This window comes from Nipponia nippon, unplaced genomic scaffold, assembly GCF_047370975.1.
Source record: "Nipponia nippon isolate SJK-2023a ecotype South Korea unplaced genomic scaffold, ASM4737097v1 scaffold_10, whole genome shotgun sequence".
Classification (NCBI taxonomy): Eukaryota; Metazoa; Chordata; class Aves; order Pelecaniformes; family Threskiornithidae; genus Nipponia; species Nipponia nippon.
The window spans coordinates 26,958,109-26,978,582 of NW_028262291.1; positions in this window are offsets into that span (position 1 = coordinate 26,958,109).

Below are 20,474 nucleotides of genomic sequence, written 5' to 3' on the forward strand. Positions count from 1 at the left end.
CAAATCCAGTTTTTAGCTATCAATCATAGTAGTAGAAGTAAGCTTGAAAGGAAGAATCAGTAGTGCTGGAAAAATTTTAAAAAATACTTCTGGAATTGATTTGGGGATTTTTACTGTGTCAGTTTTGGGTTTTGGTTACCTTAGGTTTTCTGAACACCTTTTATTCATTGCAGTGTAACTGTACCTTGTAAATACTTCACTTATAAAGATGTCCAGTTCTACAGATGACACCAGAGTTAAACAACACACTCATCTGAATTCCTCCATATGCAGCTTAGGAGTGCAAACCTGCTTACTTCATGCCAGGTATTCTGTATTATCTGTTGCAGACCACTATAAAACAGTAGAACTCAAGTACCACCACAATCAAAATCAGAACAGGAGAGGGTTACAAGCATTTTTTTCTGTGCTGGCTACAAAGAATAATACGGTTTCTAGCATAAGTTATCCAAGCTTTATTTTCTCATATAAAGTAGGAATAAGGCTTGGGTAGGAACAATTCTAGATCCAGTATATTTAAGAAATAAATGTAGAAATTACATTTGCAAAAATGGAACTGGGGTGGGAGGGTGTATGCCTTTTTCCGTCTTAAATTAATACTGTATGTATTTGGGAGGAGGATGAGCTGGGAAAGAATATAGACATCTAAATCAGTTCATTTATCCTCCATTTAGAAGTCAACTTGTTATGAGTACCCAGACAGTGAACCAGTCAGGAAAGTTGTATGCCTTTATCTGCAGAAATGCAACCAAAACATAAGAGTTAAAGAAAACATGTCACTAGGGTTAAAGGAGAATCAGGCCACAATCAGCAGGGAGATTACAGAAACGGCCAATGTTAAATACAACTTCTTAAAAAATGCCTAAGAATATTATAAATCATTTAATATAACACCAAATTTCTTAAATTCTAAAGGTTGTTTTAAAGGGTCCATCAAATATTTCTTTTCTAGCCCTCAATTTTTCCTGCTTTTTCCACTGGTTTGAAATCTGATCTTGCACTTGTTAAGTCTCAGTTTCAGGTAAAACAGAATTCCAAACAATTGAAAAAAACACAAGTTAGTAAAGTTATAAGAAACTTTTTAGAACATTTTAACTAAGACTTACATTTATGTCCATTAAAGAATAGCACCAAACCCATATTTTTCATTTTCCGGGAAATGCCGGCAGGTATAGCCAGTCATTGTAAGTGCAGTACAAGGTAATGGTTCCTCCTCTGTGGACAAAAAAAAAATTGAATTACTGAGACATATTGCTGTTGCAAGATGTAAGATAGCGCTTCAGCATAACGCACAGAAGTACCTGCAGCTGCAAACAACTCAACAAACTTTTCTGTCCCATTTATCAAAACACTTTCAGTTTCCAGCTTAAAGCAGGTGAAACCATAACAAATATTGCACAAGGACTGTTTATCTGTATCCAAAGCATTTGAATAAAGTGTTTATATAAATCAGTGTAAACTTACTCTTTCTTGACACTTCCACTTTTACAACGCTTCACTTCGAATTCTGATGGCGTTTGATGTGGCATACCATTTTGTTTCTATCCACACACTTGTTTTATAGCAAGCAAAGACTTAAAGGTCAAAAAGAGCGAAGTGCAAACACTATTAAAATGAGCTGGGCAGGTCATGTAATCAAAAAAATCACATTGTGGATGTTCAATAAACGTCAGAGATGCCTGTGGTTATGTGGAAAACATTGCAGCACAGTGGTGTGTCTTCTGGGTGAATGAAGCAGGGGCAGCTCCTCCATCACAGCAGCAGCCTGTGCACCTCAGCAGAACAGAGGTGTTGCGTTCATAATATTGGAAAGACAGTACTGTAAATGCAAAGACAAAAGGAGCTTCTCCATGTATATTTTTTAAAATCGAGCCGCAAGTAGTACAGGTGTGTAAACACAATCATTTGTCCCTGCAGATGAGTAAGTAAAATACAAATTATCCAAAAAGTGTGGTTTGGATCGTCCAAAGCTATGCACAGTAAAAGCTGCTTCAAGATTAAAATCCAACAATGCAACTTGCATTACAAACTGGCCTAGCAGCAGTGTGGACACTACCACCTGAAGTCGGCCCAGCACTTCCCACTTTAAGATCCCATTTCAATTGCTTATAGCAGAAATACTTGATTTCATAAACTGTCAAACATTTGGACCAGCATTTTCAAAGCTCCGTCCCTTTTCTTTCAAGTGCCTTAAGTTTTGGAGTAAGAGTTTCAGATTTGTCAGGATTACTCTGGTGATAAGAATGTGCCTTTAGCTCTTCCTCTAAAAATCTACTTGTATTTAGCCAGGCTATTTGTGTAAGAAGCAAGGGGAGTATATAACTTTAAAAATCAGATTTTTAACACCCTCAGAACTGTCATATAAACAAATTGAGTTTTGCAGCTATGTTTTCCAACCAAATTTCCCAAAGATGCCAAAGGTATTGCAATATGGTCTACTATTTCAGTAGGACCTAATCTGAAACTGAATTTCTGGTCTAGGAGTACATGGAGACTAAAAGAAGGAAGTCTTCTCCCTCGTGTTTCAGATTGTCTCCATGCATCTCTCACGCCTGGAAAAGCTAACACATCCTTACAGACAGACAAACTCATCATTTTTACACTGTAAAAGACTAGGAGAGGCAGCATTTCTAAGAGCTGAGCTGTGATTACAAACATCTAAATATGTTAATGTGGTATTACTAAGATGTTAATTGCTACAGTATTTGAAGGTTTCCTTGTTCAGATTTATTTTATAGGGACTGAATGCATGACACTCAAAAGAGTTCTGGCATCTACATTATTTGCAGAGTACATTAAAGCTGTATTAATTCTCTCTTCTAGACACCATTTCCCCCTACGAAGAAGATGTGCTTGTTCATCATCAACACATTTTTGCATGAAAATTTCCTAGCTTTACTCAGCTCCTATTTCTACCACCAGAAAGAAGGGGAAAGCAGTGATTATTACTGAATGCTTAACTGTGCAACAGTGTTTCTTTGGAATAGTTTTTTGTTTGTATACACCCACAGGCAAATAAATAAGGGTACTGGATTGTCAGTATTTTTGTACACCAGCTCGCTTTTTTCCTTTAAGAAGAACTTGGCCCTTGCACTTTGGATTCTTGCTAACTTCCAGTAATTTATTCCAGATTGATGATTTGTCTTTGCATTGGTCTGGACATTACAATCGCTACTTGCTAATTTGCTTCCTCGCTCAGATCAAGTTCCCTACCCCAATAAATTGGTGTAAATGCATTTATCATTTCTTGTAGGATTTTCAAGATTGGAACTTTAACAATAGCATTATCAGATCATTTCTAGGTATTCACGTCCGTTGGAGAACAAGAACTTATCGGAGAGCCCCATCTGTGTGCGCACAGGGGTGTGGTGGCTCCGTTAGCTTTCCAAACAATGAATTTCCTGTGAAGGTAAACTTACACTCAAGAACAGCCTGGTCTGATTTACAGCCTGAAATAGAAATGTGGAACACTTTATCTGTGGCTTATAGGGAAAATACTATCGCCTTTTCAAATAATGACCCCAGCTGTCTTCTTTCTCATCCTTGTCTTTGCAAATGGTTTATGCACGTGCTTTCAAAGGATGATCAGCTAATAAAAGATCTGCCTGAGAAAGGCAGTCTGTAGCACCATCCTGGCATGTCACACGAAACTCTCCTGACATAAATACTTCTGTAAACCAAAACCGGACAAGACAAATGCATTTTATTCAATTAAGCTTTCATTAAGCTTAACTGTTTTATTTTGCTTTTGACTAATTTCTGTGAATTTATTATTACATCAGTAGCTACAACTGAAATAGTTCTTAAGTGTCCCAAGGGCATTTCATTGTTATTCAGTCTACCAGTATTTGGCACAAATGGAAAAACAACTAATAAGCAAGCAAAATCAATTTATCAGTACCATTTACTTATCAGCCCATTCTCAAATCACATGTCCCACAGGTAACTTGAAAGACCAGTTTTTCCTTCCATTTGCAAGTACATTAAGAAAAAGGATCTACCTCCTAGCAAGTGCCTGATAAACCAGATACTGTATCCTACCTGGAAATTAAGAAGTTATATGCAGGGCCTTCAGCTGAATTTCATTCCTGTTTCTAGCAGCATTGGCACAAAGCAAAGACAGTGGCTAACATACAAGTATAAAGCATGACTTTGTATCTCATAAAAAAAATAACCTCCCCACAGTCATAAAGCATCTACCAGAAAAGAAATGCAGCCTTCGTGTCTACCAGCAGCAACTAGAACAAGCCCTTCTCCTGCAATTGAGGTACAACATCTACTTGTGGCTCTGGAAATAGGTCTTGCTACAGTGATAGATGTACTCAGGACTTTCTTTCTTTCTTACTTATTAAACTCCATTATCCCTGGAAAAAACTCCAGGTCGTTCAAAACATACCAGGCTCTTTGCTGGGAACGAAAGGCTGTTGGGAACGAAGGGCTGTTGTGAGCATGCTACTCTGGTATGCCCGTCTGTGTTGGTTCTCCGCCAAATGCCAAGGTTGTTCAAGGTTTTGCTTCCAACATCCAGCATTCCCACTCAATGGGAGCCCCCTTGGTGTCCCACTGTAACCAGGAAACTGTCAGCCCGTGGGGAGAAACAAAGCTTTTGTCAGTAACGCTCAGAGTCACTGCACTGCTACCAGGTTCCGGAACTGCCCCATTTCTTAATTTTCTCTGGATTCTTTTGATTGTCAATTACTTCTAACCTTAAAGAAGGAAAATAAGATTCAATATCATTAGAAAAGCCAAATTATTCAGACTTCTCTAGTAATTTTGAAAAATGTTACGTTGCGTAATATGAAGGATTGAAACTGAGTATCATCACTAACCTTTCACCTTTCTTGAATAAATATTCAAGTGATGACTTCATAGCATCTCTGGCAATCAGCCAGATTTTTTTTCGACATTGGTAATGTACAACTACTGTTTCTGAAAAGTCTGATGGTTCTTAGGTGGAGTATTTAACCATTGTTTAAGGCGGCTTTCTCTTCTGCCAGTTATGCCAGGTTAAGCTGACTTGCTGCAATGCCTTTTAGCAACAGGAAAAGCAGCAGAGCACTGCCCAGTGTAGGACGTGGTTACTACCAAAGGCAGCTACTGATTTGGCCATTGCTGAAAGGGCCAAAAGACCCACTTTTGCTTTCTAAGCAAATCTGTGTTTGACTACTGTAGTAGTGTTCTATTTGTACTAATAATAAACTATCATCTACTGTATGCAAGCTTTTTTCAATTCTGAAGTAAAATTTGGATAGGAAGCTGGTGCACACGTGAGTACCCTGAGAGGGAACTGGTGAAAACTGACCTATGTAGATACAGCGTAACCACTGAGAAGTCAAAAGCGTATTAATGGCAACACAGATCCTGGAGCAGCAGGATTTACAAAGCAGGTTTTAATCATTCCAGGGTTCCTCTATAGCCACTCCATAAAGGATAGTCACTATCCAAGATGGCTTCAAACCTGTAATAATCATTATAAGCTTTATTTTTTCATTCTCTCTTTCACACTTGTGTAACACAAAACTTTACACAGATAAAATAATGCAATTAGAGAATTAAATAACAAATTGTATTGTTATGAAGCACATATACATGTATTTATACATATTGCAAACACATCAATCAGTCAAAACCCGAAAAAAATTTGGAGACATAAGAACTAAGGAGTATTTTCTGGAGGCAGAGTCCTAGAAGCTGACCAACAGCACCTCTTGGAAAGAAATGTGTGTGCCCATTGGACTGACAGAATATTCTGCACATCCAGAAAGAGCGAAGCAGCTTCTGTTCTCACCTAAACAAATTATGCAGGTCATGTCTCTTCTGCCAATGACTTCCTCTTGAGTTCTGTGTGGCAGCCAGCCATACCTCACTCTCTCAACATCAATACAGCTATAAAAATGTATGCAAAACCTTTGGCCATTTCACCTCTTGAAATGGTAGGGCTGTTGTCATGAACAGACAAGTTTCTAAATATTCTTAATCAGAACATGCACATGTAAAAGAACATTTTAAATCTCTACTGTAATAGTTTTAAATGTTTCAAAATGTCCACTGACATGAACCAAATAGCTACTCTTGCCAGAAATTATTATTGGTGGCTAGTGGAGAGAAACCTTCATGTTATTTTATTACTCTAAGTGTCAGTAGCCTCCTTCCTACAAGAAACAGAAATATGTGAAGTGGCTGAAAGATAAACATGTGAAGTAGCTTTTGCTAGTTTTGTGGGATAATCACGCAATCTGTCTTTCACTAAGACCAACTGCTCCCTTCGGCCAGAGTGCCTGTCAGCTCCATCAGCCCTGTAAAACTGATCTGGATTTCCTGTCCTGATAATTTTTTTCAATCCACTCTTCTCCAACTTATTCTGTCCAGATTTTAAATTAATTTTTTTGGCTACTGTTGCAATTTTATACAAAGTAAATGGTAAAATTCAACTTCATTACTCTGAAGAACAAGCGCACAATGCTATGCTATAGAAGTGTAGCTGTGCTGGATTAACCCATACCGTCTGGCAGGGCAGCTGCACAAAACCTGACACATTTTGTACATATTAACCTGGCAGGATAAACTCGGTGTTAGGTATACCTTACAAATGTAGATGAATACAGCTACAGTAGATGAACTGGAATGAAGGTGTTTCTCCTGTCAATCAGCTCTGCTGTCGATTTGTTGTGTGCACTTTGGTCAGCTTTGTTAGTCTGTTCATCATTACCTTTCTCACTCTCATCTGCAGAATGGCGAGATAACAACTATCTCAAAGGGAGTGAGCCAACATTCGCAAAAGACCTCTGAGATCATTAGATGGTGGCTCTCAGAGGATGGCAATGGGATGTAACAACTACTGATGCTATAGTTTCTTTTTAAATAATATTGAACATTGGATTTTCATCAGAAGTTATTGAAAAGTTTTATTTCCCTGTTGGCATAACAAACTTGTTCTTTTACTGGTATCTTGCTGGGGGGGGGGGGTAATTGCATTGAAGTTTTTTGTTTTAAAATTTAAACCTTCAGTGAATGCAGGTGAGCTGCTTTTTTATCATAAGATTTCATCACACACCCTATTCCTGGGGGCTCTCCCTGGCGGTTAACAGACCTATTGGTTCAAATTTCATTTCAGTAGATTTTATATTCTCTGGTAATGCCAGCTCTCGTCAACTGTTACTGAGACCCACCCTATGTAGACTGTGACTTCAGGTTTTATTGAATGGGTGGAATATTTACTCAGCTGTAAGATTCAGATGTTACTTTTTTAATAAGCCTCATACAGTGCTCAATAAACAACACTTGTATATTATTTTGGAAAATGCTCTGGGATCCTGCAGGGCAAACAGTTGAAAATATTAGCTGTTAACACAGATGGCATTGCGTAACAGACCTCAGGTACTACTGAGTCGGTTTAGAAGTTGAAGGAGAATACAAGGCTGCACTTCCCAAAATGCTGCTGTGTGCACACCAAAGAAAAATGCTGCTGTGTGCACACCACACCCTGGCTACCAGCTTTCTTAAGGAAAATGACAGAAATGCGGATGCAGAACAACGTAAGTATAATCCCAGTGTTCATATAAGTGTGAATGGCGCTGAGTTTCATGCAGTTTTTTTCACCTGGCACACCACACGCGATTTAAAATGAGGTCTCACAAAGTAGAAGATCAGGTAGCACAGAAGGCAGTTCATTGCAAGAGGCTACCCAGCTTACTTCCAGCTAATGGTGTGCTATTGGCAGTACTTTCATAAAGAATTGGTGCTATACCTTCACATGAAGAGGAAGGTATGGCTCAGAATCCACACTGAGGGGTGTGAGTGACAAATAGTTCAGAAAAGTTTTGCACCCTGTGCCCGTGCAGCATTGAGGGAAACTGGTAGAAAATAATATCATTTGATAAATCAGCTGATTGTCAAAGTAACTAGTGGACAGCAGCATAGGCACCAATGTCCAGAGCTGGCATTATCAAATAGCACAGAAGCAGTGCAACTATTCTGGAAGCACATCATCCAGCATCCAGTGCTCTCCCTGCACTGTGACTTGCCGTAGCCTCTCAGCATTCCTTGTGTCTGCTGAAAACAGTGCTGGAGGCTCTATGGTTCCCTGTAAGTTGAGATTAATAGAGCTATTGTAAAGAAACATACTTGTTCCACTTCTGCAACACAGAAATATATTTCGTATTTCTAAGGAGCACAGGAATTGTACACTAGATACTTTATAGAACAGCCCAAGAAGGTTCTGCAACTAGCAGTTGCCAAATAACCTGCCTCCCACAGCAAGTGTCTCCATTCAATTTTCAGTAATTAAAGGCATTTAATTAGTGAAGTATGAGAGTCTCTATCCCTGATCAACCTTTAATTTCATTGCTTTAACAAAATCAGCTGGTTGAAACTGGACCTTTGGATCTCTGAAGGAGAGGAAACTACAGTATGTCAGCAAATTCTTCCGGCTGCCACCTTCTGCCCGAAGTTTACTAGGCCAAAAAAAAGCTAAAATCCACTCTCATAAAGGCACAAAATTTGACTCAGGAGGCAACCAGGAGTGACAGAGTTGTTTAATATCTTACATGTGAAATATAGTTTGTCATGTCGCAGGTTTGAACATAAAAGTCAGCTATGTGACCTGCTTCCTGTTAAATGCTATCTTGCTCGGAACTTGTAAACAAACTCTTTATTGCATGATTGCCTCAGATGACTCATCAAACTATTGAAAAAGTGTACATCAGAGTTAATATTTATATACTGAACGCATGCAATAAGAATGTGACCAACTCTACAAAGCAAAGTAGGCCCAGCTACGTGCTCCATGTGTTGGTTCGTTAGCTGGTGCTTGGATTATTGCAACATTAACTGCAATGCTAATATTCCCTGAAGCTCTTGCTGGCAGTTTTAAGACATGATGTAACAAGTCTTGCCTGGGTGGAATGCTGCCCAGCTCTGAGGTAGTTTGCTTGGTTTGGTTTTGACTTCTGCATAAACAATTTCCACGTTGATTTTTAATGCGGTAGTTGAAAAGGCAGGCTGCGCCTACCCCTTTTTCCTGTTTCTTCCACAGACTACTAGTATAAAGCATTTAGTTAGCTTCACTTTGCTTATTTTGCAATCTTTTTTTGTTTCAGTTCATAAAAGTTCACATTTACTTTGAATGCTACTGAATTTTCCTCCTAAATGTGCACAATTTAAAGGACTTTTCATTTATAGAGGTTACTTGTCCAACCTAGCCATTGCTGTCATACTCTCATTGAAGTATTCACTATTGAAATATTCATTGTTCTCATACTATCCACGGAATAATCTATATAACGCATTTCTAGGGCACATACTGTTTTCATAATCCCAGTTCTCACCAAAGCAGTAATATTGGACCAAATTCAATTGGGAAGTAGGCCCAAATTCAAAAAGGAAAAAACACAGGTCTACTTTGTTTTACAAACTTCTCTTTATCATTTAATTCTGTGGAGAGATTCTTCTGAACATTTAAATCATTGATTATTTTTAAGGTATCCTACAAAGGTTGTAAAAATCTTCAAACACCTATTAAATTTACATCACCGGCAATAAACCGACAAATCCTGGACCACAGCTTTATTTGGTCTAAATAGATAGAGCTTCTTTGAAATCAGCAAACTAACAGATTCGCACCAGTTCAGAATCTGACAGACAGGTATACAGGAATATGCAGGAATATACAGAAATAAAATGTTTCCATGCAATAGAAGCTGTGGCATTAACTGTTCAAAAAGCTACTAAATAATTTCTATTATCAAAGGGCAAAAGAGTCTAATTTAGAAGTAATGTCGAAAGGTGAAAGGAAAGATTTCCATTCAGAGAATGATTTAAGTTAGCTCAGCTCTTCAGTCTGGAAAAGAGAAGAAGCTGGCAGCAGCCAGGTTCAAAGCAAAGAGGAAGGGTGGTTCTTCATGTGACAGGTGGTGGACCTGTGCAGCTTCCTGCCAAAAGATGATGTAGGTAATAAAGCTCATGTGAGCTCAAGGAGAGGTCTTCTAAGGATTATCAAACACCTCAAAACCACATCCAGCCCAAGGACTGCCAGAGCTGAAAACAGTTGGAGTGCAGGAATGTATTAGGGGGAAGTATCATTCCTGCTTGCCTTGTTCTTATTCTTCCTTAGGCATCTCTGTACAGCCAGCGCAGGACATGGAGCACTGGGCTAGCTGAGCCTTTCGTCTGACCTAGTACACCCAATACATGTTCTTAGGTGAAAGAAAAACATTAGTGATGCATTTCAGAGTAAATGAAGCCTTACCTCTTCCACTCCATGTAATATTAAGCTTAACCATCTCTCCCTGCCTATTCTAGAGCAGCACACTACCAAATAAACCTGTATTGCAATTTGTTCCTAAATCAGCCCTCACAATCACAGCATGGCAAAACTTGGAAATGCTAATTTTTAATCAAATAAATTACCTTCAATTGCCATTTTGAAATACCAGCAAATACTTAGCCTAGTAGTCTCTCTCACACCTTTACAGTCTGGCTAACTGATTTCTACGTAAGCCCAAAGAGTTAATCATACTTTATATGATACGCAGAATACATAACAGTTCAGTATTAAAAGGTGTCATCACCTTGAGTTTATCTTGGTTACATTATTCATTACTGAGTTATGCAATTACACAAACATGGGCAAAAACTTACATGGTGGTGTAGTATAAAATCATCATCATGTGCTGCCAGGAGAAAAGAGTGAGGAGGGATAAGCAATTATTCTAGAAAAGTTTTGGTTTTGTTTGGTTTTTTTAAGTGCACTGGGACGGATTTTTGAAATTGCTTCACTTGTAAAGTGAGGTAACTCCATCATCACAAGTCCTGCAGTAGAGTGTTCTGGGGAAGCCATAAACACACTAACAGAGACTAATGGGCTTGTCCACAAGGGGTAATCAGTGCACAATAAAGCAGGAGATAAATTCAAAGTGTGCTAGCCAGCTTGCAATAACTATTATGGTCTCTTTCTACATGCAGGAAAAAGGTAATGTCACAGTATCTTATACCTGACAACTTAGACTTTTCCAAAGTTATAAGTAAATGACAGACACTGCAAGAATCATGATCTCTCCTTTCCAACTGCTAAAGACCTTATCTCTATTGCCTAAAAACGATCTTCAGTCACATAAAGTCTTTCCATCTTCGCACACAGAAAAGATTGTAGTTGCCTATATGAGGCACTGGGCAGAGATAATTTTAAGAGGAAATTCCACATATAAAGAAGAAGCATTTTCTTTGAAATACATATGCAACTATTAATTGTAAAGTTCAGAGGGCTGTGCTGGGTTTAACTGGAAGAATACACACATCTTTAAAAGTCATCGACCTTGTCTTCCATAGACCATTTTTCCACAAGTAGCATATCCATGCACAAACCCAGCGGTTCCTTGGTTAGTAATCTGGGGGAGAAGAAAAACAAAAACATCTAGCAACAGTACCACGCTGAATTTACATCACTAGGAACAGGTAGAAAGACCAGATCCACGAAGTCAGTCTTTGTGGGTGAACTTGCCTCTGCAACTCCGGGTGAGTTTTCAGGCGAGCTGCAGACTCAGGATCTGCCTTCTGCCAGTTTTGTGAGATGGACAATTTCCATTCAGCATGTGTGCTCAGACACACATGCACTCTGAATAAACAGATCTCCCACAGACTCTAGGGTGTCTCTTGCAGATATCATCAAAATCAACTGATCAGCTCAAAATGGAGATTACACAAAGAGATGTTGCGACGATACTGAAGCAGATTCAGTCGTCTGCCTGGTTCCCATACAATCCTATGTTCCTGAACAGTCCAGACACAAGCAAGAACAAAACAAACTGTGAATTAAAAGCTTTGCCCTTTTTCTGGTCCAAGCTGATATGGACCAGAATCTTATTTATAATTACAAAAAAATAAAAGCCATTTCAGTCATTTTACCTTCCAGTCAGTGCCTGTTTGCAAGTTAGCTGTCAATTAAAATCAGTTTTACAGAGGAGATTTTGTTAAGACTCTGTGCAAACCAGCATTATATCTTTACTATTTAAATGGGCTTGGGTAACCCTTGTTCTTACTCAGACTGTGAGGTAAAACAGGAGCTGACAGGGATGCAGTGCTATAAAACTGATTTTTTTATATATCCTTTTAGCAATTTGTAGCCCTAAATTACGTATAGACACTTCATATTAGTATGGCCCTTTGTAGGATTATGCCCCAGAGAACCCTTGTTGTGAAAGAAGTACATGGCATGCAAAGAGAGGAGGGCAAAACATTGTGGCTTAACTACTGTTAAGTGCTGTTGAATTCACCACATTTGGCAACATCTTTCAACAACCTGGGTTGCACTGTAGTTTGTAGCAACAGTTATTAGGCAGAGATTATGTTTTCTACAGTGTCTTAATGTATTCTATTATATTAATACATTAATACATGTGAAGAAGACAAAGAAGGGTTCATTGCCAAAAAAAAAAATAGAGGTAGTAAGCAAGAGGAGAACATGGTCACAAGCTGCTGGGTCACAAATAGGAGAGATGAAATACAAACAAGGCAGAACTCTACCTGAAGAGACAGAGGTGCCTGAAAGAGAAAAACCTACTGCAGGGAATAATTGAAAATCAGGCATCCAGGCGGTGTTAGTTTGTGGAGTCAGAAGTCCTGGAAGAGAGTCAGTATATCAGGGTTTCTTGTATGTACACTAAAATAAACCGTAAGCAATTTTGTATAAATAATTTCTGGCTTCCACTAGCATGGATGTTAATTATTGCAAGTGTTTTTAATTAATCAATCATTCAGAATTTTAAATCTGGAAAACATGCTTTATGCAAGAATAATGGAGTTCTACAGAAGCTTAAGCTTTCAACTACTCTAAGTTCAACATAAAAAGGTTGTGTTCCATTTTAATTTACTGTTCAGGGTTTTGCTATAATTTTGTGCAAACAGGCAATGAGGGACCACTAAAATGCAACTAGTCCTGCTGGCACAACTCTGCAATGAATTTAACATAAAGGTCTGTTCCTCTAATGCTAATTTAGCGAGGTTATAAGCTGAAAGCAGAAACAGATTTTAATGAGATAGTGGCAGAGTTTTACACTGCTTTTATTTTCTGCTACTGAAGATCTGGGGGAAAATATTCCACCTAAGTGGTCGCATTTCACTTGATTTCCTGGAGATCTTTTATTGGATAAAATCCCACATATTTAAAAAGAAAAGTTAGCAAATGGGAATCAACAACAAACAGACAACTGAAGAAAAGCAAAATAAATCAAGTGAGGGAAGTTTTGGCATTTAATCCAGGGGCAAGGGAGGTTCTGGGGAGACCTAAGAATTTAAGGTAATAGGGCAAGTGTGCTTCTAAAGTGTTTTCACTAAAATGGTCTGAAGGAAAGAATGAACATTGTGATAACTGAGGTACAAAATCATTGCTACTGAGATGATATGAAGCAATTTACACTTTTCTCCCAGTAGCTGATTCAGGCTGTCTGCAGTATCTGGTGGATTTCACTTGAGATGCTCATATTTGGAAGATTCTCATTGACAAAATAGGTAGACCTTTTTTTAAAATAAAAAGCCCTATGTTTAAATGTACCCATAATTGCTTTCCCTTTCTCCTGCATGTTTCATATAGTTAATGTTTCTTGTAACTGAAGTAGGTGCTTTTTAACTACTTATCTGTACAGTCTCTAGAAAAATAGTGACCTGATGAAGCTCTCTAGACTTCGCTGCGATTATATAACCATTACGACTAGCCTCAACTGCAATCCACTTCCATAAACTGTTTTATCATAGACTGATAATTTCATAGTTCTCTACAAACAACGCATAAGAAGCAGATTGCAACTTAATAGCAAATAACTATTCGACCAGAGCACTAAAGTTTGATGGCAATCACACGAACAGTAATATGCTACAAGGCAGCCAGCTATTACAAATTTAAAGCATAAACTGCTATCTGCGCAATAGGTTTTGCCACATGTTAAATAACATTTTTTGAGCAGCTTTCTTGCTCTAGCCTAGGCATGACATAAAGACTAAAATCCAGGTAACAAAAATAATATTTCAAAACTCTCCACCTATTGGTCAGAACTGAGGTTACTGCCTGTCAAGTATGATGTGCCCATTTATCTCAGTTTAAGAGTCATGATCTGATCTGATCGTACACAAGTAAGTTGCGATTTCCTTACTCCTATTTGCTTGATTTCTTTTTGCTCAATTTAGGCCTGCAACTGGGAGCTGTACCTACTGTCACTCAGGAGCTGTTACTGGTTGTGGAAATGAAGCTGTCTGTTGTAGTGCTATACCTGTAATACTTCACAGGCTGAAAATTCCTAACAACATTTTCTGCAGAAATTGCTCAGGGCAAAATCAAATTCTCACTTAGTACAGGATCTTAATTTCTCTCCTATGCAGGCAGTTGTGTGCGGTCTCTGGGATTTATGAAATCCAGTGATTGAAAACTCTGCTGGAGAGATGGCTTCGTATGCTTCTGGGTTGAAAATGAGGAGCATCCCTCATAAACAGGCCCGCTAGAGAGCACTTTTCTTCTTCGCTGCCTCTCATTATCTGTCATGCAATTATAAAAGACTTCTATCCTTGATTTCTTCCATCAGTTGTATTTTTATTTAGGGATGTAAGAAATTCTCTCTGCAAGTATGTGATTTAGGATCTTACTTCTGAAATGCTGACTTTAATTCATTGTTGGCATTTCTGAGACAATTTGGCTGAAAGTCTAGGGTGAAAGAACAATTTATCCTGCTTTTTCTTCCAGTTCTGTTCTTCTTGGTTTTTACTAGAAGCATTTCCATGTGAAGTGTTGGTATTCTTCTATTCAGAAGGTCCCAACATCATTGCCCACTAATTATTTTAAATATTAGCTACTAATGAAAGGTCATTGAGAATAAAATAAGAAAATAAGATTTGTATGACTTGTAAGTCATACAGCCTTTTCATTGCATGAACTCTAGTGCAGAATAACTTTACATGGCTCAGAAATAAATTTTCATCTCAACCTGTAACAAGAGAAAGATTTCTTGTGTATGTGACAGAAATGCGAACATTTCTATGAAAATTTATGAAGGCTGATAAAAGGGCAGCTGAATTTTCACTGTGGCTATGAATTAATTTTGTGAAGTTTCAGAAAATTCATTCTTCCTTTCCCTTCTAGAAAAGTCGAGTCTTTTTTCTTTTTTTTTTTTTTTTTTTAGTTCTGCATTTAAAAGGCAATTTTCTCAATTACAGAGGGCCAGATTATAAGGAGAGTGCTCAGGCATGATGGCAGTCACCAGCAGCTACAAAACCAAAGAACTGACATTCATGAGAAAAGTGCTCAGATAGAAAACAAGAGAAAAGGAAGAAACATTAAAGGAGAAGACATTGTAAAGAGGAGGATTTGGAGACATGATGAGCAATACCTTGAAGAAGATGAAGTCAAGATGCAGAAAGAATGGGTTCACAAATGGAGGTCAAACCAGAAACCTGAGTGACTAAAAATTTGTATGAGACATTTTGATTAAGGAAGTCAACCCAGATAAAAGTAAATTTGAAATAAAAAAGAAAGAGAGACCTCAAAGTTAAATAATGAAACACTGGAAGAGTGAAAAATGAGCAGTTCTGTGAGCAACAGAATTCCTGATGTCTGATTTCTTACAAATTTGTGTCTTGTGATTACATTTTCTCGTGTCCAGGAAAATGTGTACCCTGACCAAAGTTTTTTCTGGTATTGAGCATTAATAATAATTAACAATTAATAATTGTGCATTCGCTGGAGGGAGCACATGCTGTAGCCTTTCCAGCAGTAAAGGCAAGTCCAGATCTTTCTTCTTCACCCAGTCATCAATCTTCATGAAAACTGCAGGAAGTTGGTATTTTTAAGACCTTCACTCTGTTACCACTGAGGTTTCAGCTTACCAATAGGTTCAGAAATGGGTCATTAGATTTAGATGCTCACATAAACATACACATAGCTGAATCAAATAAGCCTTAAGAAATAAGGCAAATTGGGTGGAACAAATCCCAGAGGAAGAAGAGCTGTGGTTATTGAGTGGAAAGAAGATGAATGAGGCAAGACAAAGAGAAAGCTGACTTTGTCATGGCTTCAGGACAAATGGTGAAAGAGGAGGTTAGATATATTGAGACAGCATTTAATAGAAAGAGAACTGGGAAGAAGGCAGAAGAGAGCGATTTATTGAAAAGCAGGAGACGAAGGGATAGGATGTGAGAAGACTGTGGCTGGCAGGTTCTGAAGGAGGAAGGGGAAGAGGAAGCCGTGGCTCCCCAATGACAGGCAATATGGAAAAAGAGGTTTGAAGGCAGGAGAGAGCTCAGTAAACTGCAGGAGGAGATAATGAGATGAGAAGAAAAGTGAGCATATGCAGCAGTGGGAAATACAGTAGTGCCATCTGACTGAAGGGACAGAAGGCGGCGGGCACAGGTGGCCAAGGACAGAGATGTGGATATAGGGAAAGGATAAGCTGACATAAGGATGAACTGTGTGAAGAAAATTGAGTAATGAGCATTAGATCGCTTCTGCCTTGCAACTGTGTGCCAGGGCTCGAGGAGGAAGGCTGGAAGGGGCTGGCAGGCCTGCTCAGCTATGCTGTTGTGGACGCTGCCAAAGGGGCAGGTGGAGCATAACTGGTAAATGCTTTGTTCACGAGAGAAATATTGAATTATGTCTGGTAATTATACAGCAAGGGAACTAAAGATAATGATGTGTCTGTGCATCAGTGTCTCTGGGAGTATCAATTAATCATCGTACCAGTCAAAGCTGGTTGTGAACTCTCCAACAAGACATGGCTTCATCAGGGCAGGCTGGTATCAGCACCAGGATCGGCATCTTTGATGAATCATGGGGCAGGATTCCAGTGGACTGCCAGGCATCCAGCCCCTGCAAGCAAGGGAGCCAGCTGGCTCGGGGACCTAGAAACTCTGAAACCACAGGGCAACCCAGAAGGCAGACCCATCCCAGCCATCCAGACCTGGGAAGGGAGCAGACACTGGGCAAAATTAACACAATTGTGAAAGTCACAGCTGCTGTTCAGGAGGTGGGCAGCACTGAGCCCGATGAGCACCACACCAATTTCAGCCAGCAGCTGCCAGGGATCATACTTCATTTCAGAAATCCCATGCGTTGGTATTTGCAGAATATCTTTTCAACAGAAATTCCAGCTTACAGGAAACATCAGAAAATGGTCTTTCCCAGCCTGAATAAAACATATCTGTATTTCTAAGATTTGGCCAACTTTGCTTGCCACACAAATTTGCTGCTTGCAGGATCACAGGTATCCTAGTCATGTTGAATCGTTAAAAGATTTTTGCACTTGGCAATTTGTGCATCATCCTCCCACTGATTTGACAATGGACATAAAATCTTTCTGCCATGACTTGAGTCTTCTGAAATGAAGTTCATGTAAAGGGGAAAAGACCCTCTGCCTGACTCTGGGCCATATCAGCAAAAGTGCAGAACAGATGCAACTACAAACTGAGTCACTAAGCTTCAAACATTCGTCACTGATGTTTAGTGAGTGAATATTTGTTCCTCAATTCAAGAGAAGTTTTGAAAATTTCAACCTACAACTTACTGCACTTCTGTTTCATCATCTGTAAATGGAGAACAGGATTTTATACTCTGAGAGGCAATGCCAATAATTTTAATGTATACATAGACCAGAAAATGCCTATGGGTCTTTTCTTGAAAATAGCACGGAGAAAAATAGTTCTTCATTTGACCACAGCTTCACTAAAAAACAAACTTTCTGAACATGCAAAAGACAACGCAAAATGAAAAAGAGCTACTTTTCTTCTAGAAGCTTTCTTCAGCTAATTTGTCCTCCCTCTCCCTTTTTATAGTATCCTGTTGCTCGACTTTCTCTGTCATGTTTCTCCATCCTGAGGTTACTGGTATATCCTGTCCGTGACACAGCCAGAGGTTAGCCACAGTGACGTTAAAGCAGCCTGCACAAGGACGATAAAAACCAGATTTGCTTCTCTGTCAGCCACGACTGAAACACAGATGTTGAGAACTGTTTAAGATCATAGGGTTTCTTTCTTGTAGTGACAAGCTGGCAGGAGCTCCTCTCCTTGTTACTTATCAGAAAGAAGTTAGCTGCTTTTAACACAATCTCTCCGTGCTGTTGTCTTAACTGTTCTTTCAGTACCTTTCTGACATAGACCAAGTCTAAAATGTCATCCTATCATGTCACATGTTGTAGTTTAGAAAGAAACATTTCTATTACGAGAAAAAATGGCCCTTTTTATCTTTTTTTAGGATGTAAGCACAAAATGCAAAATATAGAAAAAATATTCAACCCTTAACTGCAAGTACTATGTAACTGTAACCTTATCTTTACTAGTACCATCTAGTGCCTACCATTATTAGCTCATATTTCAGGTATCTATAAGATATAATCATTCTTCTAGATATAAACATTTTCCCTGTATTATTTGTGTGTATAGTATGTATATATGTATAGTATGTATAGTATGTATATACAGATGAGCTTTGGGACAAGGGGTTTATAGCAAATTTCTGGTCTATGACAAAACAGAAATAATGACCAAGCGTACAGTCCCTTGCTCAGAAAGGGCCATCTGAAAGAGATCAGTTTGCTGAAATAACCACTTGTGCTTTCTTTCTTGGGTCTCACAGTCAATTCTAGTAATGAATCTGCAACTCTGGATTTCATACATATAGGAGGCAAATGTTTAAAATAGAAAAAAACAGTATTTACCAGCAGTTAGATAGCTCAGAGAAACACACAATGCTGGATGCAGTCTTGACAATCTTGTTCAGTACGCAGCCTTGGATGGGGTAACTTTCCAAGGAAGCTATACTGGCAGGTCAGTCCAGAATGCTCTAAGAGAAAGAGAGATGAGATGGGTATAACTGCACTAATGACAAAGACTTTTCATCTGTAATTGTACAAAAGTGTTCCACCTGCCACTGACTCTGCTGTTTTTCTTCCTGTTCCCAAGCAGTGTGAATCTTGTAATCAATAAATAGATAGCACTGTACAGATCTTTCGTCTGCAAGAAGCACGCACAGCTGTGCAGGAAATGGAGGTGGAACAATACAAAAACCCCAACTAAATACAGCTAGGACTATGGACATTTGGATAAACTGGGTTAAGCTCCCTGAAGAAAGTTGCAAGTAACTATTAACAAGTCTGCAAAATTAAACAGGGAATAGACAACTGCACACACCAGTAGGAAAAAAAGTGAATAATTGTGTGCAACCATGACATTTAATAAACAGCACGTTAGAAGAGAATACGATTGCTAAATATATTAGTGTCACACCTGCTACTGTCTATATTGCTTTTCTCCTTGTTTTCAAGATGACATTAACTGTATTATCTATAAATAGATTAAACTGTAGAAGTCCCTTACCTACAAATAGCACACACAATTCTGCAAAAAGCACCTTGCTCATGCTGGTCTGAACAAAAGAAAAGATGTATTGCGTAATGGCGGAGAGGGTGGTGGTGACAGTTGGTGGTTGCTGAGGCTGAAGTCTTCCACATAATCACAGACCTGTGACAGCAATGGTAAAAGCTTCTCTCCAGACTTTGCCATTATTGTTCTTCTATGTTGATCTGCATGAGATAATTCTGCAGATGAAAGATATACATATAAACCTTGCCGTCTTCTTTCCTTGGTTACTAGATGTGATCTTCATACTACTTCTAGTTTCTAGCCACTAGAAAATGCATTGCATAATCATATACCAAGACAAATATATGCCCTCAAGTAATCTAACCTGCTGAAAGAAAATGAAGCAGTTGAGAACGTACTGAAATATTTTCCAGCAGGGATAGGGAGCCACTCCCTACAGCTGGCAAAAATCACTCAGAAAAAAAGCAGTGTTTGCTTGTAATCTTGCACATATCTTCTCTATCAGCACTTTCTGTGATTCTTCTGCTTGGTTGGGTCTCATATTCAGCTCCACACAAGATCCCCTAATCATTCTCTGATAGCCACCATTGTCAGAAGCCATGAACCTCTTTAAGGCTAAGTTTCTCCTTAGCAATATTATTCTTTCCCAGATTCATACAAGAGGCTTGGTTTGCATTTCAGCTAGCTTATGCTTCAAGAATGACTTTCTCCTTCATCAAAAAAACAGTAACATTTGCCTCTTACCCCAATTTGGGCCAGTTCAGAAATCCGTCCCCCCTTTCTCCTTCATACCCTGTTCAGCCCTCTTGCTCTTTCCAGTATTGCAGGAGGCTGCATTCAGAGTCCAGTAGTATGGGGCAGGCAACTTTTGGCCTGCTGCACTCTGCAGCAGCCTTAGAAGAAAGCCTTGTTTACCCAACGCAGTGGTCAGCCAGGTTGCGCACATAAACAGAAACAACCCCCACCCCTCCACAACCCAGCTGTGGGGCTGAGGAAAGCTGGGCAATACAGTTCAAGGCAGGTATGTAGCACACTCGGTCTCTCACAACAGCAGGTAGGTTGTCAAAGCGCAGGACACCTGGGCTTTGGTCACATGCATCTAATCAGGCGGACACTGGCGTTTC